At 40.6% G+C, this 22,787-nt stretch overlaps 1 protein-coding gene across 16 annotated transcripts in view; it reads right to left on the bottom strand.

Annotated features, from left to right (window-relative positions):
• Window positions 1-22,787, bottom strand: part of TENM1 (teneurin transmembrane protein 1) — a 1,403,901-nt gene that overhangs the window by 938,517 nt on the left and 442,597 nt on the right. For 4 of the 16 annotated variants that reach the window (XM_073361266.1, XM_073361264.1, XM_073361267.1 and 1 more), the window contains one exon: window positions 10,823-10,894. The exons of the other annotated variants lie outside the window; for them this stretch is intronic. The gene's annotated coding sequence lies outside the window, so the exon portion shown is untranslated. The remainder of the gene's footprint in view (window positions 1-10,822; window positions 10,895-22,787) is intronic. 16 annotated transcript variants of the gene reach the window in all.

The following is a 22,787-nucleotide window of genomic DNA, read 5'->3' as shown; positions in this document are numbered from 1 at the left end:
ACCTACCTCTAGAGAGAAGCATACTGTAGAGAGAAGTTGCGCTACACATCACCTGCCTTCATTCATTGGCTCACCTCCAAATCAGCACATAGTCACAACACCACAGAGTTTTATCACAAGGCTTTCTGCAAGGTGCAAGGCAAGGTATGTGTGTGTGGGGGGGGGTGCGAGTGGAAGAGAGAAGACATACTGTGGGGCCTGCACTCCCTTCTACCTTGCATGATATCTAGCTCCCTTCAATACACAAAAGGGGGAGATGATTGCACCCCTAGTGAACAGGCAAACCTTTACACCAAAAGCCTCCTAGGGATGGGCATTCCTCTGCAGTAATGTCTAAAAGACATTTAGATTGTTCAGTAAAGCGTTTTTCAAAGTAAAGTTATGGTCAGACAGGTGGCTAGGTAAAAGTGCGTGTTCATGCTTAGCAGATCTGCTCCCCATGCCTATTTTGAGTCATTTCTACTTACACTACTGAGCAAAATAAGCTTTTCCTTCCTTTTAAATCTCCTTAGCCCTATGGGGCCAGCACAATTCAGACAGAAAGCGATGGATTATCTTCTAACTAGGTTTTAACTAAATTGATAGCTCGGTGGTTTAATCACTGGTGATGTGCATGCCAGAAAGAACCCAGCTTGATTTTCAGATCGCAGGCTGAGTTTGCAGGATTGAAAGATAATTAAAAACAAACAGAATCCTTCATCTTGTAAATAAGCACATTTTAAATGGAAATCATGAGGCAAACCCATGGAACCTCATGGTGCTGTTTTAATAGTTGTTTCTTAGCATTGAGCTATACATGAAGGATGGCAGTTTTCCCCTTGATTGGCACAGAATAGAGAACCTGTATAGTTTTGAGAACCAGTACCATTTGCATTACTTGCTTACCAAGGGGAATGGAAGTGTTAAAACCAGTTGAGAGAGTCAGACATGATGGGGAAATTGGGAGCTATGTATCAATATACTCAAACTCTACATAGTTTCATGGTTCTGCAAAAACCAGAAGCCTTAAAGCATTTGTAAGGATGATTAAAAAAAAACTAAATAACCAGCAGTGTCACAGGTGTGAATGAAGTCAATGACCACAGGAGTGAGGGAGAAGGGAATTAAATCCACAATGCTTTGAAAGGCAGATTTTGTTCAGCAATTAAATGTAAGACTAATTTTTTTGACATGTCTATGAGACAGTGCTATGGGCGTGATTTAATCATATGGAATTAAGGATGGGCCCAAGTTGCAATATTTGCATCCTGAACTTTGGAACTTTGGAACTTCAAACTTTGGAACTTCAAAATCCTGGTTGTTCCAGTCAAAGTTTTGGTTTCAGGTCCTTTTCTGACAACTGGGTGGGAGCATGGTCTTCTTGTTATGGTACTAGATTAGGATCTGTGACATGTGGGTTTAATTACCAGCACTTCTGCAGACTTCCCAGGTGTTAATGAAAAGCCACTCTTATCTGTGTCTTTGTTCCCCAGTTTTAAAGTACAGGAGTTTACCAAATAAATCTATAAAAACTTGGGAAAAAGATAGCATGGTCATGGGGAATATGTAGCTACCTACTATAGATATACTGAGCTCAGAAAAGTCTTGACAACAATGTGTTTTACACATACGTGACATTTTTCCTTTAGTAAAAAAAAAAACAAAACCCTAGATCTTTCAGAAATAAGACATACTGTATTTGGCTATTTTCAATACAGAGTTCATACATACTACAAAAAGCAGATGGTTAACAAATAAGCTAAATTGGTATTTTCTTAAGTTTTTATTATTTTATAAAGTTGACATCTAGTTAATTTTACTTTAAAAAACAGATGCAATGTGAGGTAAACCCTCAGGTTTCCACCTGGCATGTATCTAATGAAGCTTTAACAAATAACACAATTTGCAGTCTGACAGGTGGGTGAAGTACATGCAACCACCTGAATGAATATTCAAGTGTTTTATTGATTAAAGCTGTGTTGTGTAGCAATATTCTTCCTCAGATGCCTTCTCTTATCATTTTCAGGTTGCAAACAGCTTAGGAATTGTGAAAAGACCGAGCCCATAAACCCGCAATTAGTTCTGAATTGAAGTCAATGGATTGATTCCACTAGCACAGAGCTCATTGCAAATTTGAGCCCTAGGGCACTTTGCTAAGGATAACGACTATTTTTGGTAAGTCTAGTTTGTTAATCAAAACTGGGAACCCAGAATGAAAAGGGAATCTTTCTTTTCACCACTTGGGGCTAATTCTACCTACGCTCCTAACATGCAGTTTAGAAAAGAATTTTAAGAATCCATACTTGTCTCTAGAACATTTCCATAGAGAGCTCTGATTAAATCTTTGTTTGAGGTTTGAAGTAAGAGTAAGCCAGATACTGATGTCCCCTGCTTTGGTTTTATGTCAGAATAACTCCAATGACTTCAGAGGAGCTGTCACCAATTTGCAGCTGCATGAGTATCTGACTCAGTGTTCCACATCGCCTCACTTCTCTGTGAGAAGACATAACCTTTGCACAACACCAATATCCAGCCTCACTAGCATGGCTCATATGCAGATTTATATATCCTAATCAATCACACCAATTTTAATGAATCCTAATGGTCCTATTAGGGTTTCCAGCTAACAACAACAGAGCAGAAAGGAATCCCTGAACAGCCTAATTGACTTAATCAGTTCCTTAATAATCTTTCTTCAGACCTAACCTCTAGTTCATTTTAATAAGTATAGCAAAGCAGAATTTAAAGCTAACTCCTGGATACTGGAAGTCAGATTTCCCCATTGCAATTAAGACCATTACTAGCAATAGATGTGGCAGGGCCATAAACATGAAAAAACTTATGGTACAAAGGTGTGATAGATTTTCCTCTGGGCATGTAAAGGCAGTGAAATGAGTTTGAAGAGCCCCAATTGTCTTTTTCCAGAAGAGAACATCCCTGTTTCCTCTGACTTCAGTTGCATCTATGGGTAAAATTCCCTTAATGTACAATAAGACAATACTGTAAGTATTAATAATCACATTTATTATACAAACTGTAAATGAAATCACACCCTGTTTGTACTAATGGACAAAAAGCCAGCACATAATTTTTGATGAGAACTGTTAGGAGAGGTTCGGTTTCCAGCAGAACAGCCACTAACTGTGCACAAGGGTTTTCAAGTGGAAAAAAAAATGAAAAACAATAGACATTAACGTTCTTTGGTTCTTATAGTGATTTGTGGTCTATTTGGCATGAACAGAAGTCTTGTGTTTTTCAACTGTGTGTGTGTATTAAAGTGAAGTCAGTTTTGAAGAATTGTAGTCGACCAGTACATTCATCATTTATTTTCTCCTGTTATTGTTGTTTGTGCATCAGGATGAGTGTGTGGCACTTTACAAACACATACAATTGACAGGTTCCTGTTCTAAGGAGTTTGCAATCTAAGGGCCAGGATTTTAAAAGTATTTAGGTGCCTAAAGATGCTGATAGGTGCAAAGTAGAATTTTCAAAAGCATTGAAATCAGTGGCAGGTAGGTGCCTAGGTGCTTTTGAAAATCCCACTAGACACTGATCTGCATTTTTTGGGCACATAAATACCTTAAAAATTTGGCCCTGCTTTTGCAGTATGATCCATACAAGTGGGCTCCCATACCCTTCCATAGTTCCACTGCGGGTAGTGAAGGTCTTCACTGGCACAGGTTTAGCATGCAGAAATCTAAATTGAGGATCATAACCAAAATTAAATATAACACATTAAAGTATCATAAACAAATAGTAAGGAAGGGATTATAGGAGTACCAGGGCTTTGCACCTGATCCCACTAGCCACTTACTTTTAAAAGTAGTCCTTATTCTCACAAGTACTCCCCTTGTCTATACAGAGGAGGATTGCAGGTGCAGGCCATAAGGCTGTGAAAGTTCAGTTGAAAGATCAATGTGTAATATTTTCTTTTGGGCTTCCAATTTATTTTTATTTCACATTTTAAAACAAGAAGAGGACAGAGAAGAACAGATGCTGATTGTTTTAGGCAATGCTATTGACTTTCATTCTAGAAGACATGGAAATCGAATGTGACCCATTTCTGGAACTGTGAGTGTTTTCTTCCTTAGGGGTTGCTCAAACTGCCCCCTGGAAAGTATAGCGAGGATCTGGACGGAAATTAAATGCATTCTGGGGAAGCAGACTATTTACTAAGATCAAGTCATCCCATGTTCCAACCTACAGCCACCTAGGTAATCTTCCCAGTTCCATTATCTTGTTCCCGTTCCTCTTTAAAAAGAAGAACAGTGGCTCAAGGAAGTAGTCAGGCAGACACTGTAGTATTGTGAACTCCAAATGGAATATTTAGGCAGCTTACTTGGCCCTTCCAGATCTAGTACTGTCAGAGCCAATAATCCTGTCTGCCTCTGGGAGCTGTGGGTAAACCTTACAAAAGAATCTGGTATCACATGGAATCTCTGGGGGTTCTGAGCTCATGTAAATGGCTTCCTTCTTTAACTGGGAATCCTGGGGTTATGGATGATGAAGTGATTCAGGACCCTTATTCTGTGGCATTGAGTTACCCAGGATATTACCAGAGCTATACAATTTACAGCAGGCATGTACAAGGGGAGAAGCCTAAGAACACAAGAAGGAGACCCGAGTCACCAGGAGTGCAGGTGACAGTTATGTTTTAAATAATTCAATGACAATCAGGTGTAGGTTTCAGAGTAACAGCCGTGTTAGTCTGTATTCGCAAAAAGAAAAGGAGTACTTGTGGCACCTTAGAGACTAACCAATTTATTTGAGTATAAGCTTTCGTGAGCTACAGCTCTCTTCATCGGATGCATACTGTGGAAAGTGTAGAAGATCTTTTTATACACACATCTTCTACACTTTCCACAGTATGCATCCGATGAAGTGAGCTGTAGCTCACGAAAGCTTATGCTCAAATAAATTGGTTAGTCTCTAAGGTGCCACAAGTACTCCTTTTCTTTTTAATCAGATGTAGGAAATCCTGAGAAAGTCAAGGGGTCTTTTGGGACCCCAGATGTATAAACAACAGCCAAGCTACATGATGCACTTGCATTGGCTTTCATCTCTGAGCTTAATGAGGTATAATGTTCAATAACTACAGGTAGTGAACAGGAGACACTGATAGAAAGAAAGTTTGAAGGGAATCGCAAGAAATTAAATTCCACTAAGTTATTCAGGGAAGAATGTATTCATACAAGAGCACTAAAGGAGCTAAAAAAAAAATCATTTGGACTATTAACATTATTAGAGACAATTTTTATATCAGAGGATTGAAAGTTGATTCCAGGAATTTTAGACTAGTTAAGCAAATAACGGAGATCATCATTAAAGATAAATGTCATTAAGCACCTAGATGAGTATAATGTGATAGACAGACAGCTTCTGTGAAGTAGAACAGGACAGAGTTGGATTTGGGGTATTTCTATTTAGCTTTAAGTTAAGATTATTTCTGAAGTTTGTGGCTGTCCAGAAGTTTTCATGTTAGTTGGCCTACTCTTGCTTAAAAATTGTTTGCTTATAGAGCATGTTTTTTTAATGAATATTACATGAATTGTATCTACATAACCATCATAGCTCTGCCAAGTTATATATTTCCTCCAAAGAGCAGAATGGCTCCCAGAGTAAACAAATTTTGCCATTTAATTGTTTTGATTTTTTTTTGTGGGGGGAAGGATGCAGCGGGGGAAATCTTTTCAGGTCTCAATTAAATACTATGTTTCCTCTCCTCCTGAATTAACTAAACATTTTCTTCTAAAGTTTAAGTATTTACATGAATTACTTAAGTGTCTTGAGGACTATTTCTTTGGGTATAATATGTCCAAATAAAATATATATGACAACCATGTGTATTTTGTTACTCGGATACCAAGTTCAGTGTGTGGATGCAACCTAGTTATCTGATGTTGAACATTACAGCCTTAGGCACCCAGCACAGTTCTGCTCCTGATATTACAGTACAGTGCTACAGATAATCCTCCTATTACATACTCTGTGATACAATGCATGCTATCTTTCCTAAATACTCTTGGATGTAATCCATCATTGAACAATCCTTCAAATTATTAGCTAATGCTCTGGCCTTCCAACCCCAAGAATATTGTGTTTAGGATAATGTTATATTATTTTATAAAGAGAAAGGGTGAAATCCTGGACCCATTCACTCAATAACAAGACTCCCATCAGGAGAGTCAGAATTAAACCAGAACTGTTTATGTAATCTACCACCCAGGCACTTAAATCATACTAATCACAACGGTTATGGAGACACTTATATTTTCTAAAAATAAACGGAAAGCATGTCTATATCTTTCTCCTCATCCCTCCAGTACTGGTCTCTTCACCGTCTGATCAGATAAGTACATTTCTAGAGAGCATGTTGTCTTCTTTTGTACAGAACGAGTCAACTTGAACTAACAAAAACTGCTTAAATCTGGCCCTATACTTGGAAATAGTGATTTGATTCATAATGAATCTGTTTTACCCTGCCTACAGCCAAATAGGAACAGTGGTTTCTGAATTTACGAAAGGGCAGAATGTGATAGAAAGGCTATTTTCCTTCTGGTGTGCTTCACAGATCCACCAATATGTTTAGTTTAAGCACTTTTTACTTCCAAAGATCCACTTACAACCCTCTATTATCTTAATTTGATTTTTTAAATAAATATTTCCAAGTTGACATAAAGCCACAATTTGTTTGTCTCTAAAAGGCAGTCAGGATGGCATGGCACCTGAGCTTTTCATACACACTCACTGCCTGTGAAAATGAACAGCTTTTGCAGATGAAAATAGTTGATTTACACCCCCATCCCATAAAAAAAAAAAAAAGCTGACACATGTTTCTGGGGTTGTTTGGATACAAGTCAGTTTTTAAATAAGCATTCACAAATCCCAAGATGATAGCTTTCCAAACCATATGTTCTCATACTTTTGTTTCTAATCAACACTTATTTAGACATTAATAGCTCAATGAAATTTGAGGTCACTGTTGAAACTTCTGTAAGTGCTCTGCCAGTTCTCCATTCAGTAAAGGTCAAGTGGTTAGCGGACTATCATTAACCTTAGTCTCTTGACTATTTAAAAGGTTATAAAAATATGAAGCTTCATGAATTCAACCACGAATTTTTTTTCCATATAAATACCTTGCAGCATTATATTTCTAAATGTTCCTTGAACTGTACAGAAATAGTTGTTCATCATACAATAGGGCAATCTGGTTTTCAATGATTTCGAGACAAGTAAGTGCTTTTCCATAAATGCAGGCATTTACGGAAATCCCAGCAAGCAAAGAAAAGAAAATCTTAGCTAAAATAGCGATGATCCTAACTCTAAAATGTATAGCTTTATCCATTTATCCAGACTCTAAAAAGTATTGCTTTCATTATTAGGGTACAATAGATCAAGATTTATGTTCACACTAATGTTGCCCTCATTTCCATTTATATTAAACTGGTATTTGTTTTTTAAAGGAGGCACATGAATGAACAGAAACTTGCCCAATCTCTGTTTGTTCAGCTTGTAACATGCACAATAGCAAATTCAATCTTGTTAAGAGGCTTATTCTTCCTTTGTAGAACTTACTTGAATTGCACAAAAGTTTGAATCTGCATAGGTTATGGGGTTATGTGGAAGAAAGAATCAAGTTTTAAAAAAGGGAGTTTTTAGCTTGCACTAATATATTGCCTGTAACTGGCTGATTTCAACTATCCCTTGCCCATTCCATTACAGAGCTGGGACAATTGCCTTCATTTTGACAATGGCAAATGCAAGCTCCTTTGACAAACACTACCTGAATAACAATGAAATCACACCTTTCTCATAAGTCACAAGGGCAATTTGTCTCCCAAACAGCTTCCTGGCCCAATGGACATAGAAGGAACCAGGATTCAGGACTCCTGGTGTGAAATCCTGGCTCCAATGAATTAATGGCAAAGCTCCTATTGACTTTAATGGCTCTGCCACTAATTTGCTGTATATTGTTTGGGACAAGTTACTTAATCTCTCTGTTCCTTAGTTTCCCCAATTATAAAATCAGGATAACACCACATCTATCTCACAAGGATGTTGTGAGGCCTAATTCATTACGGTCCTTATTCAGGGAGGTTCTTAAGCATGAGCCTTCTATAAAATTACTCATGTGCTTGAAGATAGGCATATGATTCCGTGCCTGGCAGAAATAGGTCTAATGCTTGTAAAGTGTTTTGACATTCTTGAATGAAAAGGCTACAGAAATGCAAGTTACTGTGTTTATTATTTATTGTGTTTTCCCTATAAATAAAGCAAAATGTATTGCTGCTTTATTTCAGATTAAGGATAATAGGGGAATGCAATTTATATGGCTAAGCAGATGGCAATATTGTTATTGTTTGTGAGCAGCAAATGCCACTTTCCCAGTGCTTTGCACAAAAATATTTGCATAAAAATACTATTCAAATCTCTGATCTTATACTTTAAATTTGTCTTTGTTTCTGCTTATTTTTTGGGAGGGGGGTTACTTTTTTATTTTAAGCAAGAAATCTCTTAACTTTCCCCAAATTCTTAGAATTCCATCCTCAGAGCCAAATTTATTTCTATCTCCACCACCACCACAAACTGAAGGAGCAACACAGGCTCTCAGGCTCTAGATGACTTATTTCAGATTGAATAAAAAGAAAGAAAGAGCAAATATAAACTCTGTGGCAAGGACGACAGTAATGCACTGTAACATTCAGCTACTTCTTTAACCGACAGGAAAAACTCCTCTATATTTAAAAGGTACATTTAACAAAATGACAAGCAGAATTTTCAAATGTGTTTAAGGGACAGATTTTAAAAAGGTATTTAGGTGTTGCTCCATCCAGAGTTGTACGCCTAGTGATTTATATGGCTTTCTTCCATTTTCAAACATGACTTAAGCTCATAGAAGGCTGTATTATTGAAAGTCAATGGGACTTAGTCCCTTAAGTCTTAGGTTCTTTTGTAAATTTTTCCATATAATTACATAGCCATATTACTTATTATTAAATGTACCAATGAGGAGAATCTTGTTTTATTAAACCCTATAAACTGGCCAAAACTTGAGAAAATCAATTTACCAATTTTCCTCATGCTGTGAATCCTTATAGAAAGTGGGGGGAAACAGAACAAACACACACCCCTGCAATTTATATTTAAAAACAACCCCTAATATTCTGGAGTAATGCAGATAAGAAATGACTCGACTGCCAAAAACTAATACAGCAGCATACCACTTGACAAACACACAAACAAAATTATCATCCTGACCCTCTGTATGCTTAAAAGACACTTCTTAATTATTATTGGTTTTCTATCACTGAAGAGGATATGTGTTATCTATAATTTTCAGCTGAGTGACAATACTCATTCTATAATATAATAGGAGCATGTCCGTTCATCTGAACAAAAACTGGAGTTATCTAATGTTAAAAACACAGTAAATACCTAAATGCTTTCTGCTCACAAGTGCCTCATTCAGAATTGGATTGATATCTTGTTAATTCCATAAGAAAGATAAAGAATATTCTAAAATGTTTTACTCAGAGAACTTTATGAAGGTTCAGAACTCAATGAAATATAGAAAGTGGTCTTCTTATGCTAGAAATTTGGCGTTTTCAAACTCATTTATATAAGTTGAAAATGAATATTTAAAATAAGATATGAATAGCCATAATGATAAAGAAAGATGTTTCCTTGACGATTAGAAAATGGTTACTTACCTGATAGTAACTATGGTTCTTGGAGAAGTTCTGCACATGTGGATCCCACTTACAGTGTCCATGTGCCTCAGCACAGAAGTTCAGAACATTTCACTAGCAGAGTCCAACAGGGGTTGGTGCACATGCCTCCATCCCACCCTCAAAGGCACGAAGTGCACAGTGACCCCAAATGCTACTCAGTTCCTTTGCACCCAGAACTCTCATTTATAAGCTACCAAGCTGTGGGGATGGAGGGTGGTTGATAGGACTCACATGTGCAGAACATCTTGAAGAATTACAGCTAGTATCAGGTAAATTACCATTCTTTCTTCTTCGAATTACTGAACGTGTGGATCCCACTTACAGTGATTAGCTAGCAGTCATCTTTAAAGAGATGGAAGCTAGGAGTTATCTGAAAACAGTGTCAGATCTTGAAGCAGCAGCTAACAAATAACGTTTCATAAATGTATGCGCTGAAGACCAGGTAACTGCTCTACATATTTCCAATATTGCAACCTGGCTTAAGCAAGCTATCGATGCACCTTACTGTCTGGTGGAGTGAGTTTGGATGTTGACAGAGGACTTGCTTATTAATATCATAAGCAGTTCTAACGTGATCTGATGTCCATTTAGAAAATCTTTGTGATGAAATAGCCATCCCTTTTGGTTTATTACCATAAGCAATGAACAATCCTGAAGGTTTATGAAAAGATTTAGCTCTGTCTAGGTAATATAACAGTGACTTTCTCTCATCTAAAGTAAGTAATTTAGATTCAGCAGCTGAAGAATGAGGTTTTTGAAAAAACTGATAAATGGATTAATTGATTGATAAGAAATTTTCACAGTGCTTTAGAAATAAAAAAAATGCATGTGGTATCAGGTACTCTAGCCAGGTGACAAACTGCATATGGAGGGTTTATAATTCACTTATTCAATCAGCTTATGTAATTGCTATCAGGAATGCTACCTTCACTGATGGCAGATGAACTGAATAATTTGATAAAGGTTCAAAAGTTGGGGGGAAGGGCATCCTAAGTGAAGAAAGCTCTGACTTTAAGTCCCATGTTGGAAGAACCACTCTCACAGGAGAAGAAACATGGACAAACCCTTTCATAAATGCATTAACTGATTGATAACAGAAAAATTGTGCCTACCTCTACTGGAGGATGGATTGCAGATATCACTACCAAATTGACTTTGATTGAAGAAATAGACAGTCCCAAGTGCTTTAAAGATAAGAGGTAATTATATTATTAGTCTAGAACACTGACATGGAGTTAATCTTTAGACTTGTCCCATAAAGAAAAATGTTTCCATTTGGCAGTGTACATAGTCCCAGGGGAATATTTTCTACTCTGAAGAATACTCTGCACCTCTGTAGAACATTCTATATACTAGGAACATCCAGATATCACCCAGACCAGTGGTTCCCAAACTACGGGCACCGCTTGTTCAGGGAAAGCCCCTGACGGGACGGGACGGTTTGTTTACCTGCCACATTGCAGGTCCCACTGGCTGCGGTTCGCTTCTCTCGGCCAATGGGGGCTGCGGGAAGCGGCGCAGGCCGAGGGATGTGCTGGCCACCCTTCCTGCAGCCCCCATTGCCCTGGAGCGGCAAACGGCAGCCAGTGGGGGCTGCGATTGGCCCAATCTGCAGACACGGCAGGTAAACAAACCGGCCCGGCCCGCCAGGGGCTTTCCCTAAACAAGCAGCTCCCTAGTTTAGGAACAACTGATCCAGACCAAGAGATATAGACAGGCTGGGTTTGAGTGGAGAATCAGAGCCTGACTCTGTGATAAAATGCCTTTCTGCACTGGGAGCTTGATAAATTGATGATTTGACAGTAGCATTAGATCTGAGAACCAAAATTGGTGAAGCCAAGGGGAAGCCACCAGCATAACTTGAACCTTTGCTTAACTTATTTTCCATAACACTCTTGGAATCAGTGGAAATGGAGGGAAAAGTACGTCAAATTGTGTGACCAAGAAATCATGAATGTATTTGCTAGAGATCTTGAACTCTTTCCTACTTTTGAGCAAAGTATCTGACATTTCCTGTTTTGAACTGATACAAATAAGTCCAACTGGGGAAGTACTCACTCCTGGAAAATTTGCTTTAGTGCTGAATTTTTTAATTCCCTTTTATGGGACGAGTACATTTTCCTGCTTAGTGAATCCACTAGACCTGGGAGGTGAAGAGCTGTCAGATTGACATGATTCTAAATTGACGTGATTCAAAGCTTTATGGCTTCTTGGGAAAGAGGGACTGATCTCTTGCCTCCCTGTCTGTTTATGTAAGAATTCCATAGCCTCCTATCTCTGAGAATTTAGATAGAAAAGCTAATCTCACTGCCTAATACTAGTTCTAGTACACTTATCTGGATCATGGATTCTAGATAAGACTAGAGGCCATGAGTCTGAATATGATCTATATGTGCTACGCAGCCCATCTTGGATGTATCTGTTATCAAAATTTTGGATGCAATCAGAGGGGCAAATAGAGTTCCTGCACATACATTTTCCTTTATCATCCACCTCCATCAAATAGAACCCATATACTGCAGAAGAACTTCTCCCTGAAATATCAAGGCCATGAGGGCCTGTACAATCAAAATTGTGGACCATATGGGAAAGGAATATTTGGCCAGTTTTGAGGGAACCAAGGATCATAGCGAGACTAGCATCTTCAGGTCTATTAGGAGGCTCTTTTCTAATTGCCTCTCTAGACAGTTTCCTTTTTGGTAGAGGAGTCCCCTGCAGAGAAGTCAGAGTCTTTGGATAAAGAAACCACTAATACAGAAGCCATGATAGGAAATTGAAGGATTTGAGTGGGGCTTAAATCCTTAATTATATTGACATGCTGGTTCAAAGCAATTTTCATTAAAAGTGCCCTCACTTCTTTTTGAGGAGGAGGATCTGTCCGGTACTGAGGTTGGGGAAACCTCTGGGATTGGTGATTCAGGATCTGGGGTGACCCTGAAGTCTGAAGACATGAAAGAAGCTTTAGGAGCTGTAAAATGAATTGTAAAAGGTCCCTGCAGTGAGGATACTATAGATGCCTGTCTCTGCTTTGAAGTTTCCTCTAAAGCTGAAACTGTTGGTTCAGAGCAGGCTTTGATCAAAGCTGCCAGTGCTGACAGGGGAAGGGCTGAAGACTGACTGAGCACTGTGATGCTGAGAGGGACAGTGCTGTTGAAGCCAGTGCCAAAGACGAGGAAAACAGATGCTCTCTTTGAGCTCTTCTTTCCTTGAGATCTTTTAGATGTGGAAGAGGAGGAAGGTTTCTGTGCTAGTTTACAGCAGTGGTGCAGTATGGCGGGTACCATGGAATAGGTAGCATGCACTACCTCTGCTGGACATCGCTAGTGAAAATGTTCCCAGCTCCTATGTTGGGGCAGATGGACACCATATGCAATATCTCCAAGTGTGTATGTCATAGGCAAGTCAGCAGAATAAAAACTTTAGATCTCTCCTTCTCAAACACGTTGAAATGTAAATGCTAAAGGAATTTGAATTCACTATGGCACAAGTCAGCTAAGCCATCTGTCTCTTTCTAATTCTCTACCATATTACACAAATAATTAAAATAAAAAACAAATGCTGATTTCATTAGGATAGGACAGCTAATCTATATTTGGTATATATCAGCTCTCAGTTGGACAATCAAATATCAGGAAAAATAGTGTCTAACTTAATGCCAAGAAACATACATGTGTATTAAAATGGTTCTTTAGAATGGGCCATAAGTTACTTTTGTTGTCCATCCCTGTTACTGATGGGTGTTACTTAACTTTGGCTTGTTTATGTCAATGAATCAGGGTTTTATTGTTGTAACTTTGAAGAAGGGAGCAGTGTTGTTCCGAAATCTTTGGGAACAGGCGGTGATAAGGCACAAATGGGTTTGAAGGGGAAACAAGAAAATGGGCTATTTTGGATACATTTACGAGACACCTCCTTAGTGGAACTTATTTCCTTGAAAGGAAATTTGGCTTCAACATTAGAGAGAAGTGGGCTATAACCTCATTAGTTGGGCATGGGTTTGGGGTCTGCAGGGCATCTACAGTTGGTTTATATTGTGATTAAAGGACTATTTAGGAGGTGCCAGGTTCATTGATTTTGCATGGATTCAATTAAGTTACAGCCAGAGGCCATTAAACCCAGACACTCATCTGTGAGTTTTCTTGGCTCCATCAAAAGCGACATTGGCAACTAGTGTTTCAGTGACTGGTCAACATCCAGAGTTTCAAAATTTGAGCAACAAAGCACTGACCTTGTCCCTTAAGACTGCCACAGACTGATAGATGAAAAGGAAGTATTAAATCACCTTTTCTATTCCCCAGTTGATGTGGATTGCTCCCTACTTATAAGACGGAGGCTTCAAAATTTCCCTAATTTCCATGACCCAATAGAACACACTATTATAAAATATCCCTCCTAATATTTAGCTGAAATTTAACTTTGCTCAATTTAATCTGGGTAAGGCTACTTAACAATAGAGCATGTTAAAAAATTCACTTAAACTCTTGTGTTGAAAAATGCTATTTCATCATAACTGATTCTGCCTGATTTGGAACAGGGACTTTTGAACTTCGATCTCCAACATTCTAGGGGACTCTAGCCACCAGCTATAGAGTCAGTCTCTCTCTGGCTCTCTCTCTTTGGCCAAATGACTATCTATTTACACAAAGAGAAACAGCTTCAAACAGGAGAGACTGAAGGAGAAAGGGAGAGTGAGACTGACCCTCTAGCCTGGGGATTAGGATTTGGGGGTTAGGACATAGGATTGGGATAACCAGATTATTATTAATATTATCATAGCAGTGAGGAGCCCTAGTCATAGCCCAGGGCCCCATTATGCTAGGTGGTGTAAGAAAAGAACAAAAAGACAGTCTTTGCCCCAAGCGATTTACAATCCAAGTCCCTGCTCAGTATCTGTAATGGGTGGCCAGATCTAGTAGTCAGAGCCAGAATCCACAGGTATGAGACAAGAGTTGACTAGGTCAGAATACCAGGAGATCAGAAAAAGGAGACAAACTGGAGATCAGAATCATGAGTCAGATGCCAGGAAATCAAGCTGGGGGAGCAGGAAGTACACAGTCCAGAGCAAGGGGGAGACCAATTGTTCAATGGTCCAATGAAACTTCCTATTCCTGCTGCTTGTTTAAGTAGGGCCAGCAGGCCAATCAGCTGCTCTGGGACTCTACCAATTAGATCTTAGGGGCAGAGTCTCACGCTGGGGCTGAGATAAGCAGTTGTCAGCAGGCTGCCGGGTGGAGGATGGCTGCTCCCACGAACCCTGCAGACTTGGGTTCTGAGATCCATGGGTCATGACAATATCAGCCAGAAAAGTACTTGAACATGGGGCTCCCATATCCCAAGGGAGTGAGTGCCCTAAACACCAGTTCTTGTCAATTTTGTTCTCTTTTTTGTTTTTCGTTAAAAAAATTGGAATGGTCTAGTTTTCACAGAAATGAATTGTTATTTTCCAGCCAGTCCTGTTAACAACTTAGTTTACAACAACATGGACTGCCTCAGATAATTCATCTCCCTACTTCCCCAGCTCGTTTTGAAGAAAGGACTCTGGCAGCCATCTAATACTCGTCATTTATTTTTACTACTTTTATATGTTGTATAAAATAACTTGGGTGGTACCTACATCATCTAGGTGGGCAGACTTGATATTTTAATGTGCTCCCATCTGTAGCTGGTGCTGAATTTTTATTTTATATTATCACCATGTGCTCTTATAACTATTTCCAAAACATCAATATACTGTGGTATCATTGATGATCAATTGTGAAGAATTAAGTCTTAAAAACCTGTAATTACAAAATTCCTAATGGATGGAAGGTCGCAAATGAAGACTATAATAAAAAGCAATTGAATTATTAATTACATGGTTTTCCTGTAATAAGGATCAGCTCTTTAACCATCACACTTAATATAATCTGCCAAACACTGGGTTAATCATAAAAGTTATTATTCACTTCACACCCTCCTGAGCTACAGAAATAATTGAATTTAACTGTGGAAATATCACCTCGAAAGAACATAGTCATTAAATTTTAAAAAAAGAACCAGAATTAAGAATTTAAATGCGTATGGCAAAAGGAGATACATTCAGAAAGACAATAGAGCTTTGTGTCAAAAATATATTAAAGTTTTGTTTTGTTTTTTATGTTACTATTTTTGTAAAAAATACAATGTAGGATGTAAGCTATAAAGAATTAATGGGAATATAATGGACCTGGAATGAGAAACAGAAGTGGTAACAACATTTTAAGTAGTATCAGGTCTCAAGGAAATCTTTCTTAAATGTTTATAAGCTTAGTGAAAGTGATCAGAACAATACAATACAAAGTGGTATATTTTTGTTCTAAAGTGATTATGATAGCTTAGTACAATAGTAAAAAATGTACTTTCCAAACCTTATAACTTAAAACTTTCCAATTTGTCAACCTCATTTTTCTCACAGCAACAACATTATTTTCATTTGTTTCCATTGTTCTGCTACTGTTTTCTCTTATCACAGTTTAGGTGAAATTCTAGGTAATAAAGGTGGCGCCTAGGGCCTCTGCACTGGAGCGAATTTCACCCTCAGATAATTAAATAGTTTAATAAAGTTAGAATCTCCTTGCTATGGAACTGAAGTGTTGACATTATAGGAGCAGGATGAGGGATTTTACGCACTGCTATGGACTTTTACATTTATCATCTGCAATGGAAAATATCTGTTTTCCAAGAACTCAAAATAGTTTTATATCCCAGGTCAATGTAGGTAGCACTTTGGAGTATGACCTTGCATCAGGGGTGGCAACCTTTCAGAAGTGGTGTGCCGAGTCTTCATTTATTCACTCTAATTTAAGGTTTTGTGTGCCAGTAATACATTCTAATGTTTTTAGAAGGTCTCTTTCTGTAAGTCTATAATATATAACTAAACTATTGTTGTATGTAAAGTATATAAGGTTTTTAAAATGTTTAAGAAGCTTCATTTAAAATTAAATTAAAAAGCAGATCTTATCAGTTTAGTGTGATCCTTGCCCTTGCTTTTCCTTCTGAGTCTTCCAATGTCTGGCACATATTTGGACACTTTAAGCTGCACACGGGCTTCTGAGTGATCGGTTGTTAACCGGCTCCAAGAGGGACAGAGGTCAGATTTAATGTGTGAAAATACCTGTTCACACAGGTATGTGGATCCAAATGCTGCAAGCATTGCAAAAACAATTTTCGTCAAACAGTTAAATTTCACTGGCAGGGACGTCCAACAGGTCAGAATAGAGGCCCCATGATCTCTCTCGGTAGCTTCAAGTGCACTCCGCAGATCTTCAAACTTTGATGCCCACAATTATGAGCATTTTACCTGAATGAGCTGCATTTCAAAATCTTCAATGCCCATCCGCTGAAATACAGACAAATCCAAGTTGCTTTGGTTGAACTTTTCAGGTTTAATAAGAAAAGAAAGCATTGGGCCAAATCGCTGGAAATCTTGTAATCTGTCAGAAAATTCTGATTCCAGTTCTTGCATGTACATTCTAATCTCAACATCAAAGGCAGTGCGCTGTTCCACGTGGTACAATAGTGATGTAAGGAGCAAATCAGGACTTAAAAATATCGCAGCACAGTGACGCTGGAACAATTTTTCAGGTGGGCCACAGCTGGGGGCGGCTGCAGAGCCCTGGGCCGGCAGCTGGGACCCCAGGCTGGCAGCAGAGCTCCCCCGGACTGGTGGCCGGGACCTGGGACTGGCAGCGGGCTGAGCGGGACTGGTGGACGGAGCCCCGGCTGGCAGGGGGCCATCAGCCAGTACTTCAGGCCAGCAACGGAGCCCCCAGGACCAGTGGCCAGGACCCGGGCAGTGTGAGTGCCATTGAAAATCAGCTCAAGTGCCGCCTTTGGCACGCATGCCAAAGGTTGCCTACCCCTGCCTTACACCCTTCATCCATTTTTTAAAACTGATCTGCTTAATATAAGTAGGATACTTGAAAAGTAAAAATATAATGTAAGCAATTTTTTACAGAATTATTAAATGGACATTTTTATCTCTTGTATAAAATACGTCTACTTCAGGGCTTAATGCTACACCCATTGAACTCAGTGGAATTTCTGTCATTGATTTCAGTGGAAACAGGACCACACCTTACTGAAGTAAAGGTTTGATCCAAAGCTCACTGAAGTAAATGGAAATAGATTCCCAATTGACTTCAATATGCTTTAGAACAGATGCTAGATGTTGTCTTGTAATTATGGAATTGTTAGCATTGCTAAGATTGTTACAATAAAACATTGAAGTTCTGACTCAAGCATTCAGTAAGCAAAATTAGCTCAAAAGCTCAAGCAGGTAATCATCTTCACCTGGTGATGTCCAAATAAAATGGCTTCTAACAGCTCCAAAATATTTCAACCTTTGTTAAACATGTAATTAGAGTTGCCAACTTTCTACTTGCAAAAAACGAACACCCTTGCCCGGCCCCACCCCTGAAGCCCCCCCCTTACTCAATTACCCCCCCCCCCACCTGCATTGCTCGCTCTCCTGACCCTCACTCATTATTTTCACCAGGCTGGCTCAGGGGGTTGGGGTGCAGGCTCTGGCAGGGACTGCAGGTTCTGGGGTGGGGCCATAAATGAGGAGTTCAGGGTGTGGGAGGAGACTCTGGGTTGCGGCAGTGGGTTGGGATTCAGGAGGGGGTGAGGGCTCTGGCTGGGGGTGTGGGCTCTGGGGTGGGGCCAGGATGTGGGGTTTGGGGTACAGGAGGGTGCTCTGGGCTGGGACAGAGGGGTTCAGAGACCAAGAGGGGGATCAGGGCAGGGGCAGATGGTTGGGGTGTAGGGGGGTGTGAGGCTCCAACTGGGGATGCAGACTCTGGGGTGGAGTGGGGATGTGGGGCTTGGGGTGTAGGAGGGTGCTCCAGGCTGGGACGGGGATCAGTGCTGCATCAGGGGATTGGGGTGCAGGGGGATGTGAGGCTTCTGGTTGGGGTGCAGACTCTGGGGTGGAGCTGGGGATGTGTGGTTTGGGGAGCAGGAGGTGCTCCAGGCTGGGATCAAGGGGTTTGGAGGGCAGGAGGGGGATCAGGGCTGGGGCAGGAGGTTGGTGGGGCATGAAGGGTGAGGGGTGAAAGCTCCAAGCAACGCTTACCTCTGGCAGCTCCCGGAAGCAGCGGCATGTCCCTCCTCTAGCTCCTACGTTGAGGCATAGCCAGGCAGCTCTGCCTGCTGCCCTGTTCACAAACACCACCCCCGCAGCTCTCATTGGTCGCAGTTCCTAGCCAATGGGAGCTGAAGAGCCAGCACTTGGGGCGGGGGGCAGAGCAGAGAGTCCCTTGGCTGCCCCTCCACCTAGGAGCCAGAGCGGGGACATACCACTGCTTCCTGGAGCTGAGCAAAGCCAAGGCAGGCAGGGAGTCTGCTTTAACCATGCTGTGCTGCCGACCGGACTTTTAACAGCCCGGTCAGCGAAGCTGATCGGAGGTACCAGGGTCCCATTTCAAGCAGGCATTCCAGTCAAAAACCGGACACCTGGCAACCCTACATGTAATTAAAGATATGTAATATAGATCTGATCTATCATTATGTTTCATTAGATCAGTGTTTCCCAAACTTCGGATGCCGCTTGTTCAGGGAAAGCCCCTGGCGGGCTGGGCCAGTTTGTTTACCTGCTGTTTACCTGCTGTGTCTGCAGGTTCGGCCGATTCCCACAGCCCCGTTTCCCACAGCCCCCATTGGCCGAGAACAACGAACTATGGCCAGTGGGAGCTGCAAACAGGCAAACCTGCGGATGCAGCAGATAAACAAACTGGCTCGGCCCGCCAGGGGCTTTCCCTGAACAAGGGGCACCCGTAGTTTGGGAACCACTGATCATTCTCCTCTATTCGGCATTGGTGAGGCCTCATCTGGAATACTGTGTCCAGTTTCAGACTCCACACTACAAGAAGGAAAAATTGGAAAAAGTCCAGCGGAGGGCAACAACAATGATTAGAGGGCTGGAGCACCTGATTTATGAGGAGAGGCTGAGGGACCTGGGATTGTTTAGTCTGCGGAAGAGAAGAATGAGGGGGGATTTGATAGCTGCTTTCAACTACCTGAGAGGTGGTTCCAAAGAGGATGGATCTAGACTGTTCTCAGTGGTAGCAGATGACAGAACAAGGAGTAATGGTCTCAAGTTGCAGTGGAGGAGGTTTAGGTTGGATATTAGGAAAAACTTTCTCACTAGGAGGGTGGTGAAGCACTGGAATGCGTTACCTAGGGAGGTGGTGGAATCTCCTTCCTTAGAGGTTTTTAAGGTTAGGCTTGACAAAGCCCTGGCTGGGATGATTTAGTTGGGGATTGTTCCTGCTTTTAGCAGGGGGTTGGACTAGATGACCTCCTGAGGTTCCTTCCAACCCTGAAATTCTATGATTCTATGCACTAAACAAACCACCCCAAATTTTTGGTTGTAGGGATTTTCTATATCACTAAAACTGGTAACATCTGTAGACCCAGAGTGAACATTGCTATAGATATGCATGGCATGTTATAGACAAAAAAAATATGGATTTTGCTCCAAGAAGTTTATAATCTATGACCCTGTTATACAATTAAGATATGCTGGTGCAGACTCCTGCAAAGACTCATTTAAGTTAGAATACATACAAATGCAGGAGTCCACTTTAGCAAATCCCAGTGCAAGATCAGTACTTGGGGAAAAAATAGAGAAAGTTTACTTATGTTTTCTCCACAGTACTTCCAGCAGTACTATTTTATTACGCTAGACCACTTATAGTTAAGTACTGTTCATATGATGTAAGCAGAGTCAGGATGAGCTCCACCTTGACATCTGGTGGTGAGTTGTGGCAAGTTGTGGAAAAGAACTTCAGGGGCTGATCTCATTTGCATAGGCACACGCACCCCATCTAGCATGAGTCCATAGCTGCCCAAGTGGTCACTTTGGCTGCTGTGGGATCCCCAGTTTCTCTGTTATTGGGGCAGGAAGAATAAATTGTTGTTATCCTGATTATGTGAACTGTACTTGGCCTTTTTTTAATGATGGAGGGACTCACCATCAACTAAGTAGCACTTGCTAGGCAAGGGACATGGATTTCAAAACTCAGTGAATTTAGAGAGCCTGGGGACATATGTTTTGGCTAAGATCAAGTGTAAATAGTCTCTTGGCTTATCTAAGGCCATGATCAAGCATCTTGATATTTTTGGTCTTTTGGCCTTGAGATAAAAACCTTGTCTATGTCTTAGACCTTGAAGTGAAAAAAATATTTAAGTTATACCTGGTGGTATGGGCCCCTGGTGAGGGTCCTACATGCCAGTTGCACCTCCTCTTCTCTCCACTGTGGAATATCAGACCTAATTTTGATTCCATTAGGAGTCTAATTACAGGCTGCTGACCTGAATTCACTTTGGGTCAATGGTGCACCAGCACTGAGGCTTCCCTACTACAAGCTGAAATCACAAAAGAGCTAAAATTACTAAGAGCTGAAATCACTGAGTGGTGTGTTAAGTAGTGGGAGGGGGGGCAGCTGAGGATATATTGCAGAGTAGTTCGCGGGACGGTTGGCAGAGCAGAGCGGCTGGTGGAGCGGAGCAGTTTGTGGGATGGCTGGAGCAGCTCATGGGCCAGCTGGCAGAGCAGAGCGATTTGTGGGATGACTGGTAGAGCAGAGTGCGGAGCCCCACAGAGCGGAGCCCCACAGAGAGATGGGGCAATCGGCTTTGGACCACATAAGGTGCCCCTTAGCCCCCCATCTCCACCCAGGTTGGGAGGTAAAACTCTGCAGATAAACTGTCAAATTCTGGCGCTGCACTGACCAGGGACAGAGATTTTTGGGTTGTTGGACTTTTGGGACCTGGGGTAACTTTTGGGTTGCTGGACTCAAGAACCAAAGGGAAAGGACATGGCCCAATTTTCGCTCATGGGTTGTGTTATGAATCCTGTTGGTGGTGTTTCCTCCAACATAATGCCACATTGTTTCTCTCTGTTATTAAAAGGCTTTTGTTACACTCAGACTCTGTGCTTGTGAGAGGAGAAGTATTGCTTCTTAGAGGTGCCCAGCGGGGGTGGTATAGATTTGTCCCAGGTCACTGGGTGGGGGCTCGAGCTGGTTTTGCATGGTATTATTGGAATGGAACCCCTAGATACTGAACCTGGCCCTTGTTGCTGCCAACTCTGATGGGCAGAAGGGTTACATTATACTCTTCTGTTCTAATTTTCTAAACAGAACCATCTTGGTTTAACTATGCTGTATTTCCAAAAATATTGTAAACAACTGTACTGCATTTATATTGAAGAAGCTTTTCTATAATAGAAAATATAGTAGAACCTATATATGTATATGTTGAATGGTAGCTGGCAAAAATTAATAGTATAGGTAGTTTTACAGAATCACTACCATATGTCTTCAATTTAGCACCTCTTAAGGCTATCAAGCTCAGTTAGTCTTATATAACCATCAAATCAAAAAAGGTGTATGTGAATTTAAGAGTGGAAGGCTGGATAAACTGTAAGCTAAAACTGTTGTCCTGGAGGTACATCAATGCTGGAACATATCATTTTTAGCATTATTCAGTGTAATTATCTATTCCAAGTCATCTCATCTGAAGATAACCAATATCCATGGGGATTAATTACCTACAATCCATAAACATTCCAGAAATGTAAACGATAGGATACATTTGCTGTACATAACAGTGCTGGTATCCTGTGAACAGTGTATTTTCAGTATAATAGCTAATTGTAGACAACTGCATATAAAAAAATCTCATGTAAGCTGTGGGCAACTTGCATATTGACCAAACATGTTTTCAACCCAAACAGATAAAGGAAACAAGACCATTGCATTTATCAGTGAATTTGCCGAACAACAACATGCAAGGAGTACCAAGAAACTAAAAGTCTAAAGACATGGTCCTGTAAATCCTTAAATGTGCACAAATTTAATCATGAGTAATCTCACTAGGGTTGCCAGTTTTGGTTGAACATATTCCTGGAGGTTTCATCATAACATCACATGAGACTCCAGGACAATCTTGGAAGGTTGGAAACCCTAAGTCTCATTGACTTCAACAGGAGTATCCACGTGCTACATATTTGCAACTAGACCTTGGTTCAGTAAGATAGTGAAGCAGATGACT

Source organism: Lepidochelys kempii, chromosome 9 (assembly GCF_965140265.1).
Source record: "Lepidochelys kempii isolate rLepKem1 chromosome 9, rLepKem1.hap2, whole genome shotgun sequence".
Lineage (NCBI taxonomy): Eukaryota > Metazoa > Chordata > Testudines > Cheloniidae > Lepidochelys > Lepidochelys kempii.
The sequence above is the reverse complement of the archived record's forward strand: the minus strand, read 5'-3'. Positions and strand labels throughout refer to the sequence as shown.